This window comes from Epinephelus fuscoguttatus, linkage group LG1, assembly GCF_011397635.1.
Source record: "Epinephelus fuscoguttatus linkage group LG1, E.fuscoguttatus.final_Chr_v1".
Lineage (NCBI taxonomy): Eukaryota > Metazoa > Chordata > Actinopteri > Perciformes > Serranidae > Epinephelus > Epinephelus fuscoguttatus.
Window position 1 is genome coordinate 32900241 of NC_064752.1, and position 22384 is coordinate 32922624.

The following is a 22384-nucleotide window of genomic DNA, read 5'->3' on the forward strand; positions in this document are numbered from 1 at the left end:
AAACCAGGCTGTACCAGGCTTTAAATATGTTTATTTCTGCAGTTAAATTGGGCACTCGCATTTGGAGCCAGCCTCAAGTGGCCATTAGAGGAACTGCAGTTTTTTGGCACTTTTGCATTGGCTTCATTTTTCAGGTCAGGAGGTTGCAGCTTGAAGTGAGCATAATGAGCTGGGTAAGTTTGGTGTGAAGGATGTCTGAGATGATGTTGGTGTTGCACTGCGAGCTGAAGTTCACAAACAGGATCTTTGTGCGTGTCCCTGGGGAGTCGAGGTGTTGTAAGATGTTGACTGCATCATCCACTCACCTGTTTGCCCAGTAGACTAAATGCAGGGGGTCCAGCAGGGGTCCTGTGATGTCCTTCAGGTGGCTTAACACCTGATGTACCTGTGGGATTTCATGCCTACAGATGTAAGTGCAACGGGCCTGTATTCATTTAATCCTGTGATAGAGGGCTTCTCAGGGGCCAGGATGATTGTGTAACATTTGAAGCAGGAGGGGACTTCACATAGCTCCAGTAATCTGTTGAAGATCTGTGTGACGATGAAGACCAGCTGGTCAGCAGCACAGACTATCAGGAGGGTGATACACTGTCAGAGCCTGGTGCCTTCCTTGCCTTCTGTCTGTGAAAGAGCTGACACATCCTCTTCACAGATCCTGTGTGTAGGTGGGGGGTCTGTGAAAAGGGGTTGTGGGTAGCTGATTGATGTCTAAATCAGAACAGGTTACAGGTGTAAAAGTGGGCTTATCAAACCTGCAGTAAAAAACAGTCAAGTCGTCGGACAGTTGATGGGTCTCTTACTGTACGTCGTAAAGCTATGCCTACATACTGTTAGTGAACAATATCCAAAAATCATGTTATGTAAGTGGAAAAATGTTCCTGCTGATTCATGATATGGGTTCCTGGAGTTTTTCAGCCTCAGGAAGCATTCTGCTAATCTAATCTATGGTTTTTAATTGAAATGCTTTATCTCACAAGATGTGCCAGTTTGCCTATCTCCAAAAGCTAATTGATTTTCCAAATAAATGAAAAAAGTTGTCAAGACAAAATAAGCAGTTTTGAAGACAATGAAGCACGTTAACAAAGCGCCATGATAATGTTCATATTCACAAATCAAAACTTAGCTAACCAGTAAAATTCCACTGACAGCTTTTTCAGACATTAATCTTTAATATAGCATGTGCATATTAAATGTGTGCTTCTTTATGATTATTGAAGCTGATGAGCTGTCTTTGTGTTGCAGGATTTCTTCTTCTCTGAGACTGCTCTTCTCTGACCGCAACAAGAGACATTTCAGCCCCTCCATCAAGGTATGGTACATATGGACTTCTTTTTTTCTCCAGCCCTCAGGACTGTGATAGATATTGTGCTTTCACTGAATGCCTTCATTAGCATCTTCTGCCCAGTTGTGACTGAGATTGGAGAGCCAGAGCTAATGAGACAGTGGCCTGCTTGATGTTGTTGCTGGATATATTGAAACGGCTGAACCACCACGAGAATTAACTAATAGGCTACAGAAAAACAACACGCCTTGACCTTGTCTAGATTGAACTACGATGGATCCTCAAGGCATTCTGACTGAAGGCGGCTGTCAAGCAGAAAAAAAGTACGAGGCTGTGGGAGGCACAACTTGTCCTTTGTGCAGACCAATAAAACTCTGAGGGCTTCTGTTTGCTCGGGCCAAAAACTGATCCAAATAGAAATGTCAGTGTATCTGATGTTAAATAGTCTGAATGTTACATGAATACAGTAAGTGTACGAGTGTTGTGTTGCTGCGTGGATGAAAGGGCATGTTTTGTCATGCAGACGCATGCACAGTCTTGCCTGCAGAGAGATGAGCATTGTTGGAACATAGCCGCGATGCTCAGCATCATGAGTGTCCTCTGTGGGCTTCCCCTCAGGTTCAACACTGGACTCTTGATTTCACACCGGATTAATTTCACTCTGAGCACAAATCTCTTCTGCTGTGCTATCCATAGGAGCAAACTGCCGCTTATGTTATAGAGCAGGGGAGCATTTCAAAGTAGTGCGGCTTCCTTGCACACTGTGCAGCTACAGAATTCTTTATCGCCTTTCTTTTTACAGAGACTGTGATGGTTGTTGCACTTCAAAGGAAAGTGAAGTTGTGCGAGGCACCAGTCATATTAAATATTGGTGTTTTTAGTTTTTAGTCTACTTTTTGGTTTTGAAAGTGTATGAGGAAAACAGGAAGGAGTGCTGGGAGGAGCCACCACTGTGTTCCTTGCTGTTTAATTCCCAGTGACATTGATAGCACCTCCTTGATTTTTGTACTGAAAGAAACAGATCAATAACCTTTCTGCAGCTGTTGCATTAGTGATTTTTTGCTCCACTGAGCTGCTCGACGTTCGTACAAAACAGCGACCCATTCATTGGGGCTTACTGAAAACATCAAAGGGTGAAGAATTTAAAAGCTTAACTTTTTTATAGTCTGGGATTCAAGAAGAAAAAACAGCCTTTAATAAATTTTTGAACAAATGCTGACCTCTGCAAATATTGATTGGATCAATATTACCTAAAATAAAACTACACTGTAGGGAGGTATTGCACATGGACGAGCATATGAAAGCATATATCCATTTACTTCCTGGGGAGCAATCATGGATGGATTACTGGATGGACCCACTGAGCACAGGCCCAGGGGCCCAAAGTGTCAGGGTCCCCCCTGGCCTTCATTTGCAAAATGGCACTCAAATGAACACGTACCAAAGAAGGAAATAGAGAGTTAAGTGTAGTTAACTGTAAATAAAAAAAATAAAATAAAAAAAAACAGGCGCTCTTCAAGGATAGGGCAAATAGTCACATTAAGATAAGAAATGACTGGCCAATTCACTCAGTGTAAAAGTCCATGATACAGGCAGACAGTCCAAAAATGCATCTGAGGCATTCTGACTGTAGTAAAAATTCCTTTATTGATTCACAGATAAACCAACACATTTTGACTAGAGAGTCTTTATCATGCAAATGAACTAACAAGATACACAAAATGACTGCAGAGACATTCAAAGGGACTACAGAGAGGCACAGAATGACCAAAAAAGACACAAGTATACCTCAAACAGACACAAAAGGACTTCAGAAAGACAAAAACAACCGCAAGGAAATGCAAAGGAGCTACAGAGACACACAGAACTACTGCAAAGACACACAAAACAACCAGAAAAGACACAAACATACCTCAAGAAGACACTAAATGGCGTCAAAGAGACACAAAAAGACCACAATGAGATGCAAATGGACTACATAAAGACACAAAAAGAGTACAGAGACATTCAAAGAGACTACAATGAGACACTAAATGACCAAAAAAGACACTAGTATACCTCAAACAGACAAAAATGATGTCAAAGAGACACAAAGATAACCACAAAGAGATGCAAAGGAACTACAAAGAGACACAAAACAACTAAAAAGAAACAATAACAACCACAGAGATGCAAAGAAAATACACAGAGATACAAAACCACTATAAAGAGACACAAAACGACCAGAAAAGAAACAAATACACTTCAAAAAGACACAAAATGGCGTCAAAGAGACATAAAAAGACTACAAAGAGATGCAAAGGAACTACAAAAAGACTACAAAGATACTCAAAGGGACTACAAAGAGGCACACAATGACCGAAAAGACACGAATATACCTCAAACAGACACAGAAGGACTGCAAGATAACCACAAGGAGACGCAAAGGAACTACAAGGAGACACAAATATACTTCAAAGAGACACAAAACTAAAAAAAGAGACTACAAAGAGACACAAACAAACAAAAATGCAAAACCACCTCAGAGTGTGTGTGTGTGTGTCTTACTCCTATATAGTAGAGTTGATGGGGCCCATTGACCAGGGGCCCATTGTCTCATAATGGTAGCAGTGATTAATGGACACCTCATGTTGTAACGCTGAGAATGAGCAGAAATTTCAACCAGTAAAACCATCACAGATATTTGCAGTAACTTTTTCCAGAGGTTATTCCAAAGCGTTATCAGCAGTCTTATCATATACAGCGTATATACAAAAGTGCAGAGTATTATCAGAGTTAAAAAACAAAACATGTCTGTTATATTTGACTTTACTAAAGTCGGCCTTTAATAGTTTACAAATGCATTTTGTCGCAGAAATTTACATAACACAACCATCTTTCATTTATTAGGATGCTTTAAGTGCCTCCCTGCGCACCCTTTAGTGCTCCCATAGGATTTGAAGCAGTATTTCACTTAGTTGATCACCCAGATGTTCCAGACAGCAACTGTTAACTGCTGTTAATATTGCTTTTATGTAAATACATTTTTTTTTAAACAATGGCCATAAGAAGCACCATCATACATTATATTCCATTTGGTGTCAATTAGATTTTAAAAGCCATGTGTATATTCAGAGTTTGGATGGTTACGGTGAACAATGAGCTCGAGCTGCATTGATGACGTTTGAGTTTAGTGTTTAATGTGAAGTGTAGTGGTGCATATGCATAAAACATTTCATTTGAAATTCAAATGATTATTGTCATAAATAAATGCACGCTAATTATGCAGTTTCTGTCTGTCCAAGATAAAGTGCATGTATTTATCTGCCGTTGTTTATGTAAGGCATTTCAGTAAAGCCAAGGGAGTGTTTGTGTATTTATGCAGGAGAAGCTACCATACATAAGCGCATCAAATATTTGTGCTTTTAAACCAAGGTGAGTTGACTGTCAACATAAATATTTATCACGTCGGCATGCATTACAGTACACTTGTTTCATTTCTTCACAGCTTGAAAAGTATTCATCACTAAATGTTGGAGAGACACGCTGTCCCCAAAGCTCTGATCCCACTGCCTTCACTCATCCAACAATCAATTTGCTCTTATTTTCTCTCCTGAGACCCACAGTGTTGCATTTAATCCATGATGAATTGTTGATGTTAATAAGTTTTGCTTTCATATATCAAGGGCGGCCGTTCTCATTCATCTTCAACACCCAACAAAAACAATAATTTGGATTGATGATCACTCTGGTGAATTGTTTGTTACTTAACTGAAGGCCATCGCTGTGATTGTGATCAGTAATATTGGCAGTAAATTTGTAAACGAGGAACAAATTATCCTGATATTCCTTATTCCCTCAAGATTTTGCCTCAACAGGCCAAAGATATTCAGTGATGTAAGAAAGCAAAAGCATTACTGCTTGACGAATGACGATTCAGTGATTAATTGATTATTAAAATGATTGTTGATAATTGTTTACCAGCTAACACTAATAGATTCATCAGTCATTCCAGCACCACTGCATCATTTACATAAGCATCCAGGAACTGCTAATAGTACAGGGACAAAATAGTAAATGTTTCTCATGTAGGCATATGTACACTCACCTGTTTAAAGAAATCATGTTCATACTGCAAACACTGATTGCTTAATCATACTGTACAGGGCCCAACACTGTAAAAATCAGATTCCCCCTCTTGCTCTAAACTAAAGTTAATTACACTGTAGTTAGTGACTGAAAAAATCTCACAGCTGTGTACCTCAGGCCAGGACCGAGGCTGCAGTTTTTTCCCCTCATGAGAACACTTTGTTCCATTAATTTGCATAGAGGCATTGGATTGACTTTAATGAAGTTACAGCGAAACTCCTCATGCAGGGAGCTTGAATAAAACTTGTTTCTAGAAATCTAATGTGGCCCAAAGAACAAAAGTGCTGACACTGCGGCAAGTAATGTATATTAGATGTAAAATGCGTCGTTTGTTCTGATAATTACTGGGCCGAATCCGGGAACAGCGAGTCATTAGATACTGAGAGGCTATTGTATGGGTCGTTGTCTTGCTTCATTTGTGGGACTTCCGCTGGGGACAGTAGACATAATGAGACTGTGGTGTATCAGTTCAGTCTATCAGTTTGAAGTTTGCTCTGTCTGTCTGTCAGTTGGTTGGCTGGTCAACACATTATCACTCTGACCTCGTCACATATTGACGTTTGGTCATGGACTCTCCACATCCACATATGATGTGCAAGGTACCCTGGATACATTGGTCGCTGACGTTCTGGGACACCGTGTCAAGTTCTGCCTTCAACAACAAAAACACATGGTTGGGTTTAGGCAACAAAAGCAGGTTTCGGAAAAAAGAACAGGGTTTGGCTTTAAAATCTTACGGGACGCCAACACCGCTCTTTTGGGTGAAAGTTGGTGTTGGACCCATCCAAACCCACAGTCGGACTTTCGCTGCTTTAACGTTCGTCCTTGTCCCACCGTGTTTCCCTCTGACATTGCCGGGCACCATTAAACTATAATGGCAACCGGCCGCTTATCATGCCGACATTAAAGGACGCCTTTTTTCATTGGTTTCTGACACCGCAAGTCACTGCCCAAGCCTCAGATTTGAGTGAGACCGGGCTCGGTTGGTCGGTCAGTTGGTCCACAAAACTTTCCCTACCCTTTGGCAGCTACAGATTTTGCCCTAGGTAAAGGTGTGTCAAGGTCGGTCAAGGGTGGGGAGGCAGTGGGAGTGACCTATAACAAAAAGGCGCATAACTTCCAAAGGGATTCCCAGGCTTGCACAAGATTTTTTTGAAAATACCAGTCATGAGCCAAGGGACAGCTGATTAACTGTTTATACCAAAAGAGTGGAGGAGTGTGGAAGTGGCCAAACGCACAGGTTAACATTCATACATGCACAGACCATTTTGCCAGGTCCCCTTTTATAACTCACAAACTGGTTGTTGAGAGCGTGAGGATGCATGCGTATATCTGGGAGCAGCTTCTGCAGAGTTGCACTTGTTTCTTGGTCGTTCACTGTATAGACAGCTGACACTCACCGCTGAAGGACACTGATACTTTTGCTGGGGAGGATCTGACTCAAATCCAGACTAAGAACAGGAGTTTAAGTACACAACAATACACTGACATGGTATTGTGTACACGCTTCCTCACCACATAAACATCCTGCAGTATAGAGGCCTTATTCCTGTCACTCTCTCAACATGCCACCACTTCTCCCTCTCTCTCCCTCTCCTTGTATATGTGTGTGTGCACTGTGTCCAGTTTGTGTAGGCATTGCATTAACATGGTTTAATCCTCTGCATGGCTTATTGGATCCAAATCCCTCCCAAAGCTTTTAAAGCTCCTGCCTTTTCATTTCTGTCTCTCTCTTGCTCTCTCTGTGTGTGTCTACCTATCCTTCCATCAGTGAAGGAAACTGCAGTGCGACCTTCTGTAGTTTCCAGATCGGCTGTTTGTATCACAACATCTTCACCTTCATACTTAAACCACATCTGATGCTTGTTTTATCGGGTAACCAGAATAGCCTTTTTGACATTTTGGCCATTTTGGGATTTCATTTATGTCACGGGGTGCAAATTGATTTTAATGTGTTAAATCTTGAATATTGGGGGAGATGTGTCTCCTCCAATATATATGATAATCAGATACATCATATTGAAATGTGTCTGGTCATGTTTTTGCATACAGTACACAAATAGAAATGCATTCTCTTAATTTCTCCCAATCTAACTGTCTTACAAGTGACATTTCACCTGCCAGACTTGTCCATCAAAATATCTCTCTATAATTACTTTTTTTATTACCTATTATGTATTTGTATTAAATTTGTATTTATTACTTATGACTTACCTCACTGTAATAGATAGGACCAATTTAAGGGTGATTTGACTTGGATTTACTGCTTTGATATCAGTGACAAACACATACTGATAGTTGAAAACAATACTTTCTAAAGCAGTGTTTAAACTTTTTCTTGCTTTTGAATTCTAATGATCCTGACATGTAGAGAGACGTCAGGCTGTCAGTTTTCAGAATGGCATTTGTATTCTATTCAGAGGCAGCTCCAGATGAATTATACATATGTTTAATCCATTTGCAGATGATACTGTATATTTTAAACATATTCATGCATTTTTAATCAGAAATATATAGTATCATATACACACCTACTTCTGCACAAATGTGCTCTGAAAGATTTATACACTGAACTAAAGCCTCAGTTGTACGTTCTGTACTGTGTATCTACACTTTGAAACAAGGTTGGAGGAAAGCATGCTGTCTCTGGAAAGAGCCAGAGCACTGTCTGCTCCACACTCTGCTGAAAGTTGACACTAAATAGTGATGACAAAGCCCATCTGACGTCACTGCAACCTGCTTGGAGGCTGACGGACACCTTGGCACGACTCTGCAGAAGGTCCGTCTTGGGCGTGACTTGGTGACTCGGCAACTTGGCGCATTCAAATCAATAATGAAAACACAAGACAACGCCCGATGATCTGACCCGGCATGGCCAAACTGCTGGTGGAAAAGCCCTGCGTGTAATCTCAACATCCCCAGTTTGACTCCAACCAGGGATGAGTTTCATGTTAGCCCTCCTCTCTGTCTCTCTGCTCATCAACTGCATGCCATATGGTCGAACACAAAGTTTTATGATATATACAGGGCTTAACAGTAAGGACTGCACAGTTGCCTGGGGCATGTAAAATGAAATGTCAGGCTAATAAATCTAGCAACTCGCTTGGCGAATCGGGCAATTGGTAAAAAAAGAATTCCACGTTATCTTTCCAGAGTTGATGCTGGATGTAGCTAAGGACTTAGCCATCCCAAATCCTTCTCATCTTTGTCGAGATTTTCACACGAACAGTACCAATCAGGCACTTGTAAGAAAATGGTGGAGGGTAAAGACAAGCTTTATGAGCTGAAGCGCAAGCAAGCATTTCAATTATCCTGGAAACAGGACTTTAGTTGGGTGGCATGAGAGGATGTGGGGGAAACTGAAACTATGTACTGAGCAGTTTGCTTCAAGTTTGGGTAAAACAGGGTTTTTCATGGCAGTTAACTTCAGTCTGTTTTTATTTTTGATGAAATAAAAACTGACTAAGGGTAAGAACATTTCTGAAAAAAAAAAAAACATTATCTCTGAACCCGTACTGTTAGTCTGCCACTCTGTTTTCTCTTTACAGATTTCTTAGCAAGAACAGCCGTTCCATTTTGAGCGAGTGAAGCAAAGCATGTCTCTTTCTAACTTGATTGCACACAGCTGCAGGAATTACTGTTTGGTGACTATCCCTGATTACCTCGTCTTTCACCAGGCACAGTTGTGTGTCTGCGTAACGAAGTGTTAACCCATGAAACCACTAGAGCTCCTACATTTCGCACACACATCCATACACGGCTTTGTCTATGAAGGGATTGGGAGCAAAAATAGAAATAGATTTAACAGTGCAAAGGACTATTTTATGCTCATCTACAGTACGTTGGCCAGTGAACAGAGAAAATTACATTCTCTTCTTCTCTCTGTCTCGTTATTAGGGATGTCTGACTTAGTTGAAAGTGTTTCTCAGACAAAATGAATATCAGGGTTAATGTGCCTATTATTAACATGTGGGTTCTATTTTAATAACCTCACATCCAGTTGCTGGTCTTCAATATCCAGGACCACATGATGTAACCTAATTAATGTGACAGAGACGGATGCTTTAATTTCTCACATGTGATCTCATCCCAGATAATATTTGAAGAAAGAAAGTATATTTTAACATTTACTGTAGAAAGGTAATTGAGAAGAGGCTCATGAAATTTCCAGTGGAAGCCTGAGACCTATTATATGGCAACTGTATTGTGTATCAGCAGCTTTCATTAATGCAAACATAACTGAATCTTCGTGGTACAGAGAATACAGATGAAACATGTAGTGTTTTTATACCTGTGTGCAGGTGCATCATCAAATCCTGCAAATTACATGAGCACACCGGTATTCTTACCACCTCATTTTGTGTGGCTATAATTTCAAAGCCCCTGATGAAGGTCTTGTGTGAAGGTCATTTTTTTCACTCAAGTAATTTATTTATAAGCTCGGCCTTATCTGCCACAGTCGCTGACTTTTATGGATATCCCGGCAATATGGCTGCTCTACCTGTTATTTTTAGCACTATTGAGCAGTGCAGTCATGGGAGACAGAAGTTAAATTTCGCATTGAAATTCAAGCTCGGAGCGCACGTTATCTCATGACACGTCAACCATTAAACTACACATGCATTTGCCTGGAAGATGACCTCAGCATTGTTTGGAAAACTGCATCAGACCTGTGGGTAACTGCAGTCCTTTTTTACATACATGTGTTGCTGCTCTTGTCTTAGCACCTGACTTACCTAACCCACATGCATAATTCAACAGGCAGCTGAGTTTTTGCTGCATTTAATGACAGCAAGTTGTCGAGGAAGGCACTACGACTTAACATCTGAGAGCCAGTGACAGCAGAAGCCATATCCTGTCATTTTCACTGACTGTCTCCCCTCTGTGAATCTCTCCTTATGACGTCTCTCTCCTGCAAATACTTCGCCCTTTCCCGTTCCCCCTTCTTTACTCAGTGTGATAAATTCTTGCCCCTCTCTTTATATCTACTGACTGCTCTGTATTTTTCCCTCCAATCTGCAAGGCCATCTGCTCCTCTGTCCTCAGCCTCGTGTCTGTCTGCAGTATCTTTTGCTCTCTGAATCCATTTGACAAGATTAATAGAGTGAACCTCAGACAGATATAAGCTGCTCATTTTGATAGGGATCGTTGGGAGGAGATAAGTTCAATGCCTGCCATGAGCAGATGAGCAGGCTTGTCTCCCCCCCAAACAATGACGGCTCACCTAGCCAATTGAAGGGGTCAGAGTAAAAGAGAAAACTCTTTAACCTATTTAATGTAAAAGAGTATTCTGATAGGAAAAGATCTAATCATTCTGATGTGACGTTCAGTTTTCATGTCGACATAATGCATAAATGTGACCCCTTTTATCTTCCACTATCAGACTAGGCCACAGACACACTAAAACCACCCAGTTGGCAGTATAAACGTCCCCGTCCTGAACTGTAGTCAGATTAATGTGCTGCCAGGTGGAATCCTGCTGAAAAAGCTGATTGGTTTAAGATCAGCTGTGGTTTGTGACGCGAACAGCGTGGACAGTACAGCTCATTATTTTGTCTGAGTTATTGATCGAGTCTACAACATCTTAGATCTCTATATAATGACATTTTCCCACGGTGAGGGTGAAAACAGTAAAAAATAATATCCTGCTGTGATAGATTTTTGGAAAAATGGCACAATAGTACCCAAAACCTACAGGCCTCAGGCATCTTAATACAGCATATGTCAAACAGAAGCAAAGAAATGCTACTGAGGCATTTCCAGGCAGAATAAGGGGCAAAAAAACTAGCAATAGGAAAAAATAGCAAACGCAGATGATTTGCCCAAGCAGTGGTGGAAACTGAGTCAGGTGAACCTTAGATATATATTCATTTAAACTGTATATGATAATTCAAAGAGTATTAAAATTAGTGCTGCAGTGTAAATAGAACAATAGCTAATGTTATATTAGTCACAGTGAAGTGCCGCTGCCTCTAGTGGCAAAAGGGAGAACTGCTGAAGAGTTTGATACCCTCTTGATTTTGTCTCTGTGTAGCACAGCCTCAACACGGGACTGTTGCTCTGTCATTCTGCCTCGCTGTTATGTATAAATGTAAGAGATATGGAATGGGGGGCCATCGGGCTGCTTGAGTGACAGGCTGTCTACAAGGTGTCGCTACAGTCAGATCCACCCCTCACTGATGGCAAACAAGATGGCAACGGCCAAAACGCTGAACTCGAGACTTCAAAACAGGAGTCCACAACCTATGGGTGACATCACAATGGCTACGGCCAGAGATTTTAAAGTCTGTGGTTAAGCCCAGTTCAAACCAAAGATGTGCTATGAGACAAACAGGCCCGCGGTCGTCTCATTTACATCCTCACCGCTGTTGACACAAATGTCAATCTCCGTCCTCACAGTGTGTAGATGTTGGACGGTGGGTGGCTGCTGCTACTAGCTTTATGTGCACGTGTCACGGCACAAGTACTCTTACAGTTGTTAGTTGTAATTAAAAAGCCGAAAGTTAGAACAGAAATACAGAGTCTTCGCTATGGAGATGATACACCAACTCTATTGTCACATTGGTGTAAACAGGAAGGTTTTAAGAATGTTCTAGACTGGGGCAATGCAAGTAGTTGTTGGTTTGAACTCTTCACGAGTCTTTGGTCTGTACAGGGCTTTACATGTCATGCCTGTTTTGCTTTCGTAACACCGGCATGATATCTAAAGTCCCACATGGGCAGCATTATAACATTATTGTTTGGTTTGGTTTAAAAAAAGCTAATCTGACATATGACAGATCTCTTTTACAGCAGTATTACAGAATCTCTCTCAGAAAGAGGCTTGTGTCTTTAGCACCCTGGTTTGGCTGCCATGTACTGATCATTACTCCAACAATCAGAAGCATTAAGATGTGGTTAGAAATTAATTCAGCAAGCATCCCTCGATACATTAGGGAGTACAAAACAATCCAAGCTTGTAATAGCTCCATTTAGCTTTGACTAAATATTTGACAGCGACATTTCCTATCACACACTGCCAGTTGCAAAGCTTTATGTAACGCAATATTGAGTAAGCATCAGTCAGTGTGAGGGTGTTTGACCGAATGATTCCCTGGCTGACCTGAATTTGGCTCTTTTATTTTTTGTCACTGAAAATATGCAGTGATAATATACACACTGATTGAGCCACTGAGAGTCAGTCCTGCATCTGCATCAGCTACTTGAATGTGACCTGAGGTTGATTTAAATTGTTCTCATTTAAGCAAACAAACTGCTTCTCAGTTTTAGCATACTGCTGCAAACATGCCTGATGTGAATGTGTAATTTGCTGGTCCACTCAGCTCTACATTTTGTGACCCAGGTCTGGTACCACTGCTCTCACTGTGAGCCTATGTTGCACACCATCCTCCTCCTGTCCTTCTATTCTTTGCAATAAAGCATTAAATTCTCACCAAAAATTTTATTACACCACAAACACAACACATCCCCTCCTCTGGGGATATAAAGATTTGACATTCAAACCCAGCGCAAGCCCTTCTTATTAATGACACAACATAACATAAACCCTTTGGCCAAGCCCGGCACCCAGGTAAACTACACACAACAGTAATGCGATGATTCATGCATGATTTTAACATTTAACTGTTTTGTGTGTGTTTACTCGCCCAATTATAGTTTCTGCCCCTCCAGACAGATTCTGTTCTTTAATTTTCTCCCACACATCTCTTAACCTCTTCTCGCCCTCCACTTGAATTTTCTTTTTCCAGCAAACCAATTTATCTCGCGTGCTAATTAATGAGGCTGGCCTCAATTAAAGCAGTAATTGGACCGTATGGAAAAACCAAACGGAGACGCATCATAGACACAGTTTCTTTGTTATTCTCCAATGAAGAGCTATTACTGTTAGCGAGGGAAGCTTTGTTTTGGCTGTAATTCATACGGGATTTATTTATTGTGGTAAGATTTGTTTGGTGAAGAATAAAATATCCTTGCTTGTGCTGAGAAACCCTTTGCTGTAAGATTTACAAAGTCCTATCAAGACAAATGAAATGCAGCCAGTTACTGTATGACAATATAGGCATTTTAAATTCACTACCAGCCTACAGCAAAATCAACTGAAGAAATCCACACCATTACTTGCACTTTGTGAAGTAAATAGTCAGTGCCAAAAAATAGAGCAATATAAAGCACATCTCTCCTCAGTCACAGACTTACACAGTCTATCAAGCTCTTGACAGCGGGTAGTTTTGGGAGCAGAGAGTCTTTTTGGGCTTGCCTTTACATGACACTCTCTGATACTGAATTGCCTTGCTACTTAGCAGATGACTGAACCATCTCTGCAGTCAAATTGTTGCATGACACTCACGTTTCCTTTCAACTTGTTCTTGGATTTTTATTTTTTTCTTCCACAGCAGCAAAACAGGTGACATGAGCCAGCAGAAAACTCAAGGGTTGACTGTTAACAAACTGACAAAGATGTAGCCAGTGGGGCAGAAAATCAGGGCCGTCGCAACCGAACAGGCAAACTAGGCAATTGCCTAGGGCCCCGAGCTGGAAGGGGGCCCCCAGAGACGGCTGACATTGGTCCATATCAATGACAATATGATGGAACCCCTATAGACACTGCAACAACGAGAACACGTTGGAATCCCCCCTAATGGGGTCCCCTACTAGCTGCTGCTTGCGAGTGGCTAAGTAAGGTGACCAGATGTCCCGCACTGTGCGGGACTGCACAGCATTTCTGTCTCTTTTCACGCGTTACGCAAATTGAGACCAAGTCCTGCATGATTGGTTGCCACCCGCACTAGCATTGTTGGAGTACCATAGTACTATGGTACCTCACGGTACCACTACTGTGGTATAAGTTCAGAGTCCAATCGCAAGCAAAACATATTCAGCACGCTATGCAAGTACAGATTTCGACCAGCAGCAGAAACGAAAGGCGAATCCTGCCAGTTGTGGGTTGAACGGGGGTCACAGACTTCCTTTAAAAACAATGTAAACAGGCTATGTCTTTCTGGGATTTGTCATTAAACTGGCCACAAACTTAAAACCTGTATTTTTATTTTTTGTCTCTTGAGAGCAGAGGAGCCCTTAAAGACGCTGACAGACACAGACACAGACACAGACATATCATCGCTCTATAAAGTTGTTGCTAACATTATAGCAAACAGTTTCCTTCAGACACAGAGCAACATTACTGTTTACTTATTCAACAAGTTAACATTACTGTTAACTTGTTGAACACTAGAGATGCACTTGTTGCAATTTTCTTGGCTGATTCCAATGTTGATTTCTTAAGTCTGACTTGCCGATTATGATTTTGGCCGATTCCAATTTTCTTTCTTTCTAAGAACAAAAATTGACAGCATACACAAACATTTTTGTAACTTTTCTTTAATTTTATAAAATCAATTGTATGTTCATGATAAAACATATTAAATAACTTAAAAACCATGGCCTCCAAATCTGAGGCTGTGGAAACCAGTGGATAGCCCCCTCCAGGTTGAGAGTTACTGTCTCAAGCAAGGGAGTTCAAGTATCTCTTGGTCTTGTTCACGAGTGAGGGTAGAATGGAGCATGAGATGGATCAGCGGTTTGGTGCAGCCTCTTCAGTGATGCCGGCGCTGCGCTGGACCTTCATGTGAAGAGGGAGCTGAGCCTGAAGGTGAAGCTTTCAATTTCTTCGTCCATCTATGTCCCAACCCTCACCTATGGTCATGAGCTCTGGGTAGTGACCGAAAGAATGAGGTCACGGATATAAGCGGCTAAAATGAGTTTCCTCCGTGGGGTGGCCGGGCTCAGCCTTAGAGATAGGGTGAGGAGCTTGGATATCCGGAGGGAGCTCGGAGTAGAGCTGCTGCTCCTTCAGGTCAAAAGGGATCAGTTGAGGTGGTTCAGGCATCTGATTAGGATGCCTCCTGGGCGCTTCCCGCTGGAGGTGTGCCAGGCATGTCCCACTGGTAGGAGGCCCCAGGGCAGACCCAGAACACACTGGAGGGACTACTTATCTCATCTGGCCTTTGAACACCTTGGGGTCCCCCAGGAGGAGCTGGAAAGCGTTGCTGGAAAGAGATGTCTGGGGTGCTTTGCTTGGCCTGCTGCCCCAACACAGGGCCCTGGATAAGCAGATGAAAATGGATGGATGGATATTAAATAGCCTTTACTCATTTTCAGATACTTTTAGTATCTGCATGGCACAAGAGAAAAGGAGAGACCTCACAGTGCTGGCAGAAGGGCAAGTCGCTGTGATTACTCTGAGCAGCAGTGATGTAGTGGAGGGTATACGCAGGTATACGGAGTATGCCCATCTCTTTTTCTGACAGATGGTCTGAACAAGTTGTTAAATTTGTTGCTTGTTACTTTTTAGAAATAAAGTCATTAAGAAGGGCTGAAAAGTTGCTAACAAGAGGGTGTGACAAAGTGTCAGTATTTGACAAACTGGTAATAAGAACAGGTTGCAGCAGCTGTGACAATAGCTATTTTACTGTCTGTGCCGCTGTGTGCACATGCATGTAAATTTGATCGTCACAAGATTGGCTATATCTAAGACTGACCAGCTGGTCACCAAACATGGCCTATGAAGCTGAAAGTTGACCGATTCCCTTCACCAGTTGATCACGCGGTGCATGTAAGTGAATAAGTATTATTATAGTCTGTTTTTAACGCTGGTTTGGTATCCAAAGATGTCCTAGAAAATTATGGGGATCTTTAGGCTCATGTTTACTGAACTTAAACCCAACCTACCCCTGCTTTTTCATAATTTAAAAATGCTCCTGCTTGGCCACCAAGGGTTGTAAGATCATGAATTTATCCTCTGCCAGAGTCTGAGCTTAACGCAACGTTGACCGCATTCACCGTTTTTACCAAATCATTGGGATACAGAGTGATATCAAATTGTGACATTGGATCGACTTGCAGTCCATTATATTGAGCAAGCACCACAATATCTGTCAAATAAATGGAAGAATCACAGTGCTGTAACAATGGAAGTGCCACTGATTTTTTTATTTATTGAAAAACTGACACTGTTCCAAACATCATTTTACTTGAACAAAGCTCATGAATTATTTTTATATCCTTTTAGTTAAAGTTTTATTCACAGTGTAATGTATTTTTCTTTGCCGAAGGACACTTAACTGTCCTTTGAGTTTTTAAAAATCTCTCACTCGAATCACTCTGTTCTCAGCGCTGTTTTTCCAGTAACCCAGTACATGCTTAATGTGCAATATTCCATGAATGGTTACATGAGAAATGATTCTCTCTGTCAGCATGTACTGTATATTATACAAGTCCATAAACACAAGCATTGTTAGACTGGTAGAATACAAGAATGATGAAAAAGACTGTGGCCTCGAGGCTGCGGAGGCTTTTCCTTGGTATTTCCAGTTCATTAATATGGTAATATCCTGTAGTTCCAGTTTCCTACCATGCATGACTTACAGTGATGCATCGGGCTGTGTTGCCACTTTCCTGAAAATTGCAACATAACTGTAGACAAGGACATGGATGACAAGAGAGAAATGAATCAATATGATATTCAACAACAAATGTGGATCTATGAATATCATTTGGTATTCTTTTTGTGCTGTGGCACTGTATTGCTGGAATCTATAAGCTTGGTCTTAACAGCTCTGCTCGAGTTCCCTGAAAAAAATTGTAACAGCAGGCTGCTCACCTCCACCACCCTTCGGGGAGTACAGGTTTTTTACAGGCTTTTCTTCTTTTTAACGAGGAGACAGAGACTGAACAGGTAATGGGCTTTGTTCTGTGTCGGTAACTGAGAGGTGGAGAATATAGTGCACTATATATTAATGCTCTGTTCCGGAGGAATACAATATAAGGATTTAGCGGTGATTAGCACTGTGAAGTGGCAGCCTCCAGATGTTAGCAGGTGTAGCGCTCATTAGCACTCCCAGGAGAAAGTGAGACTAAGATATGGCGGTTGAAAGTCAGATGGGGAAGCAGCAGCCTGAAGGTTAGAGAGGGTGAAAGGGGGCGGGCTCACACTGTAACTTGAAGGTTTTGTATTTTTATTCACACACACACACACACACCCCTCCCTAAAAGGCTATAGTCCAAATTAACTGAATTACCATGATGCTCCAGTGGAGCAGAAGTGTTAGCTGGCACTGAATCTTATTTACAGGGTTTTTATTCTTTTTGTCAATCATTGTCCCTTCATCCATGTTTCTAGTGATTGACAACTTTGTGATATTTTAGTCTGACAACTGTGGGAGGGAACTGGAGCTGTATTTTCTCCACGCAGAAAAGACTTGATCCCAGAAACATCTCGCTGTGAGGAGACTGCACTGCTCAGACTGAATCCAAATAACTGACAGATGTCTTTGTTGAAAGTCTTTTTGCTCCCCAGTATAATGTCAGTGCTTTGGTGATGCTCTCACAGAGTGGTTAATGTATGCTACCACTAACCTTCATGCTTCAACTGTACGTGAAAGGAATACTTCAGAGACAAAATGATCATCTGTACATCAATTACTCAACCCATGTTATAGTGAATAAATGAAGAAATCTTGGTTTTTCTTGCTTCCCCTCATGGTGAATGAAGAATCCAGAAAAAGTAAAAGGAGTCTTTAATTAATAACAAAACCATATCAAAACATCTCTTTACACACTCGTAATGTATAATCCAAGTCTCATTTATCCAGTCGTATGCTCAGTTAAACACATGCATTTTCACTAAAACCTCACTACTTGAAACAGTGATTCCCAACTGGTCCAGCCACGGAGTCCAGATTTCTTCTTAGTCATTAGTTCAGTGTCCAAAGTTTAAAATATTTTAGTGTCATACTTGTGTTTGGCCATGTTGTCAAGCTAGTTTTCTTGCTTTGTTAAGTAGCTTTCCGTTGGTCACACACTCTTTTTCTTCTTTGAGTTTTACGGCAGATGGCAAACCAGCTTTCAGGTGCTTTACCGCCACCTACAGGACTGGAGTGTGGAGCAGTAGATTGGCAGGAAACAAGAAGAAAAAAATAAATTAAAAAAATAAATTCTCTCTATTATTCCTGTCACTCTTAAATAATTAAAAGAAGCTTACATATATTACTTGATGTCGATTCTCTGCTGTAATACTGTGCTTCTGTTATTCATGTTCAGTCACTCACTGTGCAGCAGGAAACTACACTTCAAAATAAAAGCTCTATGGCAGGAATTCGCTGGAATAAAAATAAAGTTTGTCTTTTACAAGCTTGACACATTTGTGAGTCACAGACCATTCAGAATGGACTTGCGACCCACTTTTGGACCACAACCTACCAGTTTGGAACCACTAATTTAAAACTCTTTCACATCAACATGGTGGAATGCGAGAAAACTACATTTTTTCTCATAAATTCAACGTAACACGGGGTGAGTAATTGATATACAAATAGTCATTTTGTGGGTGAAGTATCCCTTTAACTTAAGGAACTAGAACTAGCCTGTAAACTCATTAAAGCCAAATCTTAGGGATTATTTCTCAGGGTAAATCCCTGAAAATGTGTGTGTTTCTAACAGCATGTTAAAACCCTCACTATGTGTTTTGCATTCCCACCTGTGTCAGACAATGCACTGCTATGACAAAACGCTCCATTTATTCTTCCTCTGAGGACGAAGAAGCTCCTGGTCTGAGAATATGACTAACTGCACAAAGCAATCTTTTTAAGACGCCATGCACAATTAATCCTCCAGAAGACGTAGAGGATTTAGATTAAGCCCCCACAGCTGCAATGCTAACTTTAGCATTATCAACATGTCACTCCTGCAGCACTTTTTTTTAATGGAGGAACGCTTTGTACCATAAACATATCAAACAGTGGGCTAATGGATTGCTTTGCACCAGATTGAACTACATTAACACTGAATCCTCAGAGGTGTAATTGTTTTGCAAATATAATCAGCAAATACATTTTGCCAAGAGGTTGACAGTGTGCTCTGAGGCCCTGGTTTGCAATAAGGCTAACGTGCTGAAATGGTAAATAGACCCTGGGGGGGCTGAGAGGAGATGAGATTAAGGCCACGTCAACTGGCCACAACTTCACTTTGGTATCATCAACATGTCACTTCGCAGGATGCCCACACGTCAAGCTATGTGCAAAGCTTTATTAAAACACTCCTGACCAGATCATCCAACAAAGAGCTCCTCTCTCTGTCTCTCTGTCACACACCACATGTAATAATGTTGTACCACACAGCAGTACCACACTCAGGTCACTGGGTCACTTCCCATTTTTACAGTCTCAATGCATCACCTGTTTCTCTTTCGTCTCTAACAGTTTGAGCCTGTGCTGATATCTCATCATCCCCCCTGATCTCTCTGTGTCTCTCTCCTGTTGTTCTTCTCTGTGCAACTTGTTCCTCTATCTGTGACTAACGTCAGCAGTAGCATCACGTCCCACCCTTTCAGTAAGCTACAGTTGTCATTGTGGACCCATTAAAATGGCGTGCTTGAGCCTTTCCGGAACTGTGACGCGTGACCGTGTCTGGCTTAGGATTTTAAACCACCTGCTGTCTGCTCCAATTCTGGGATAGATGGTTGGATGGATGGAAATTATAATGACGTGGTGAATGATGTGGGGAGTGGTTAATGTGTTTGTGTGTGTGTGTGTGTGTGTGTGTGTGTGTCCTTTTTGTTTGTTTGTTTTCTTTCTTTCTTTTTTTTTTTTTTTCTGAGCCACAGTTGACCATGACCTCCAGTGGTCTGTTGCAAGGGAGCGGAGGAGCACATCTGGTGTTTAGATCTGTGTGTGTCTGCTTCTGTGTGTGTGTATGTGTGTGTTAATTGTGTGTAAGTTGAGCATCTGGCTAGGCAAAAAAAGACTGGAGCCTGGAGCGTGCAGTGGGAGGGGGGCTGTCGCACACTTCTGTGAAGATGCCCACATCTGTTTCTCTTCCTCACATACACAGGAAAGTAAATAACAACACAAACAGCAAAAATTTGGGTAACAGCTACGTATCATAAAGCTTCCTTTTTAAAGTAAACCCATATACTGTGAGTTGACATGCACTCACACAGCAGTTATAGCTTGTGACATACATATCTTATGCTGTTGAATGCACCACACAGGCCTCAGGCAGGTGTCTAACCCGAAGGAAAAGAGCAGCAAAAATAGCACTCACACACAAACACACACATGCCTGCACTTAGACAGACTCTCTTGCAATGTCTTGCTTAGCCCCTCACAAATCAATGCTCATTCTCTTCTTCTCAGTGTTGTGGTTAGTTGGCCTTGCACTGAACCATGGTTGAAAATATTGCTTTGAGAATATTAAACCTGTCTTCTTTGCTGTATTTCAGCTTTCATTTTTAGTGCCATAGTGTTATATGTGTTAAGAGTAAGGTTGAAATCATAGATGAGTCAAGATGTTAGGTTTGGATCAATATTAATGCCACAACTCTGTCCTTTGATTAATCTGATTTAATTAAGAACTTGAATTACCACATACAAAACCCAACCCCAGAGCAGCAATTGTCCGATCACAGCTTTGGATTTCTCTACATCACAAAATAGTGTGCTTTTTTTTTTCTAACGTCTTCAAAACCACAATGTAAGAGTAAAGGCCTTTACACAGCGGAGGCATTTTTTTCATGTGATTAATTCACATGTCTATATCTTTTTTAAAACTGTGGTTTTTGTCATTAGTATACTTTCACACAAAATGGGAATATTACATGACAAAAAGTGACATCAATTTTTTGTTTTGCTCACCTTGAACACTGTGCAGAATGAACATCACGTCACAACATCACGACAGTGGTAGACCTGTTGTAACTGTCACAAATTCACATTGCTGCTGGTATTTGCAGACGAGTATTTTGCATTTTTGAGTCATTTATTTGCCACACCCCGGGTGTGTAAAGGCCTGAAGGACTGGATTAATGAATGAATTGTTCTACGTATTTGTCTGCGCTAATGTAAACACAACAGCAGCAGTTAGCAGTTAGCATGTGCTGCTAACTAGCGTCATCAGTAGCTTAAACCAGTGTTACTTGCAGGACCAGGGTTCTTTATTTTGTGGGGTTAAATACTAACAAGCCCCCTTAATATCTAGCACATATACTCTTTAGTATTTACTGACTGTGCCAACCTTTGTCTTGCCTGCTAAAGTCATGAATGTATAAAGTGAACCTGTAATAGCATTTGAGGTGGCATATAAGCATTTGAGTATAAAAACTGCTTAGTGGTGCATGAAGCCAAAAAAAAAAAGTTTTACTTCCCAGTATAAAATTAACTGGATCTTCCATATCCAATGGCCCATAGAGCAAGTGCACCAGTGTTTCCTTTATCCCAGACTACCAACCGCTCAGTCTCAGGTTCGCTTTAATGCAAGAAAGTTCTGAATTCGGCTACAACACAGTGATATAAATATGAGCTATTTAAGTGTTCATTCTGAGAAACTGATGTACTTAAAAAAAAAAAAAAGAATCCGCTGATATATAGACATCACTTTCACATTGTAAGTCTATGGGAAAAAGTCTGTGGGCCCGCTGGCATCACTTGATGGACCTGTGTGTTAAAATAACATGACTTGGCCACTGTGTCAGATTGGCTTCAAAGCCCAGTGTGGTTCCTGGGGGCTTGGTTCAAGTATGTAAGCTAAGCAGCTAAACACTTTTATGAGAGATTAAAAATAAGAGTCTGATCGTTTCTTTAGGCCTAACTATATTGGGACTGACTAGCTTTTACGCTACATCTTCTACATGATTACCATACAAGTATGAGGGTTGGTGACGAAGAAATGCTTTTAACTATACTCAACATCAATTCCAGGACAGAAAACACATAATGTTGTAATTATTCCTGAGTAGTGTTTTGGTGCAGAAAGAGTGTTGTTACCTGCTTGAAATATGTGAGTCATATGTGTGTTTAGATTGAGCACCACATGGTCTTATTCATTTCAGTGCTGTCACTGGCCGCTGGGCAGAATACTGAGGAGAAACAACAGATGTGACTAAGTGCTTTTAAAAAATGGGTGGATTTGGTGTAAATTTGT

At 41.1% G+C, this 22384-nt stretch overlaps 1 protein-coding gene across 4 annotated transcripts in view; it reads left to right on the forward strand.

Moving 5' to 3' along the window:
* dlgap4b (discs, large (Drosophila) homolog-associated protein 4b) overlaps nucleotides 1-22384 on the forward strand; it is a 161018-nt gene that overhangs the window by 48276 nt on the left and 90358 nt on the right. For all 4 annotated transcript variants that reach the window (XM_049580074.1, XM_049580084.1, XM_049580093.1 and 1 more), the window contains exon 2: nucleotides 1243-1309. The gene's annotated coding sequence lies outside the window, so the exon portion shown is untranslated. The remainder of the gene's footprint in view (nucleotides 1-1242; nucleotides 1310-22384) is intronic.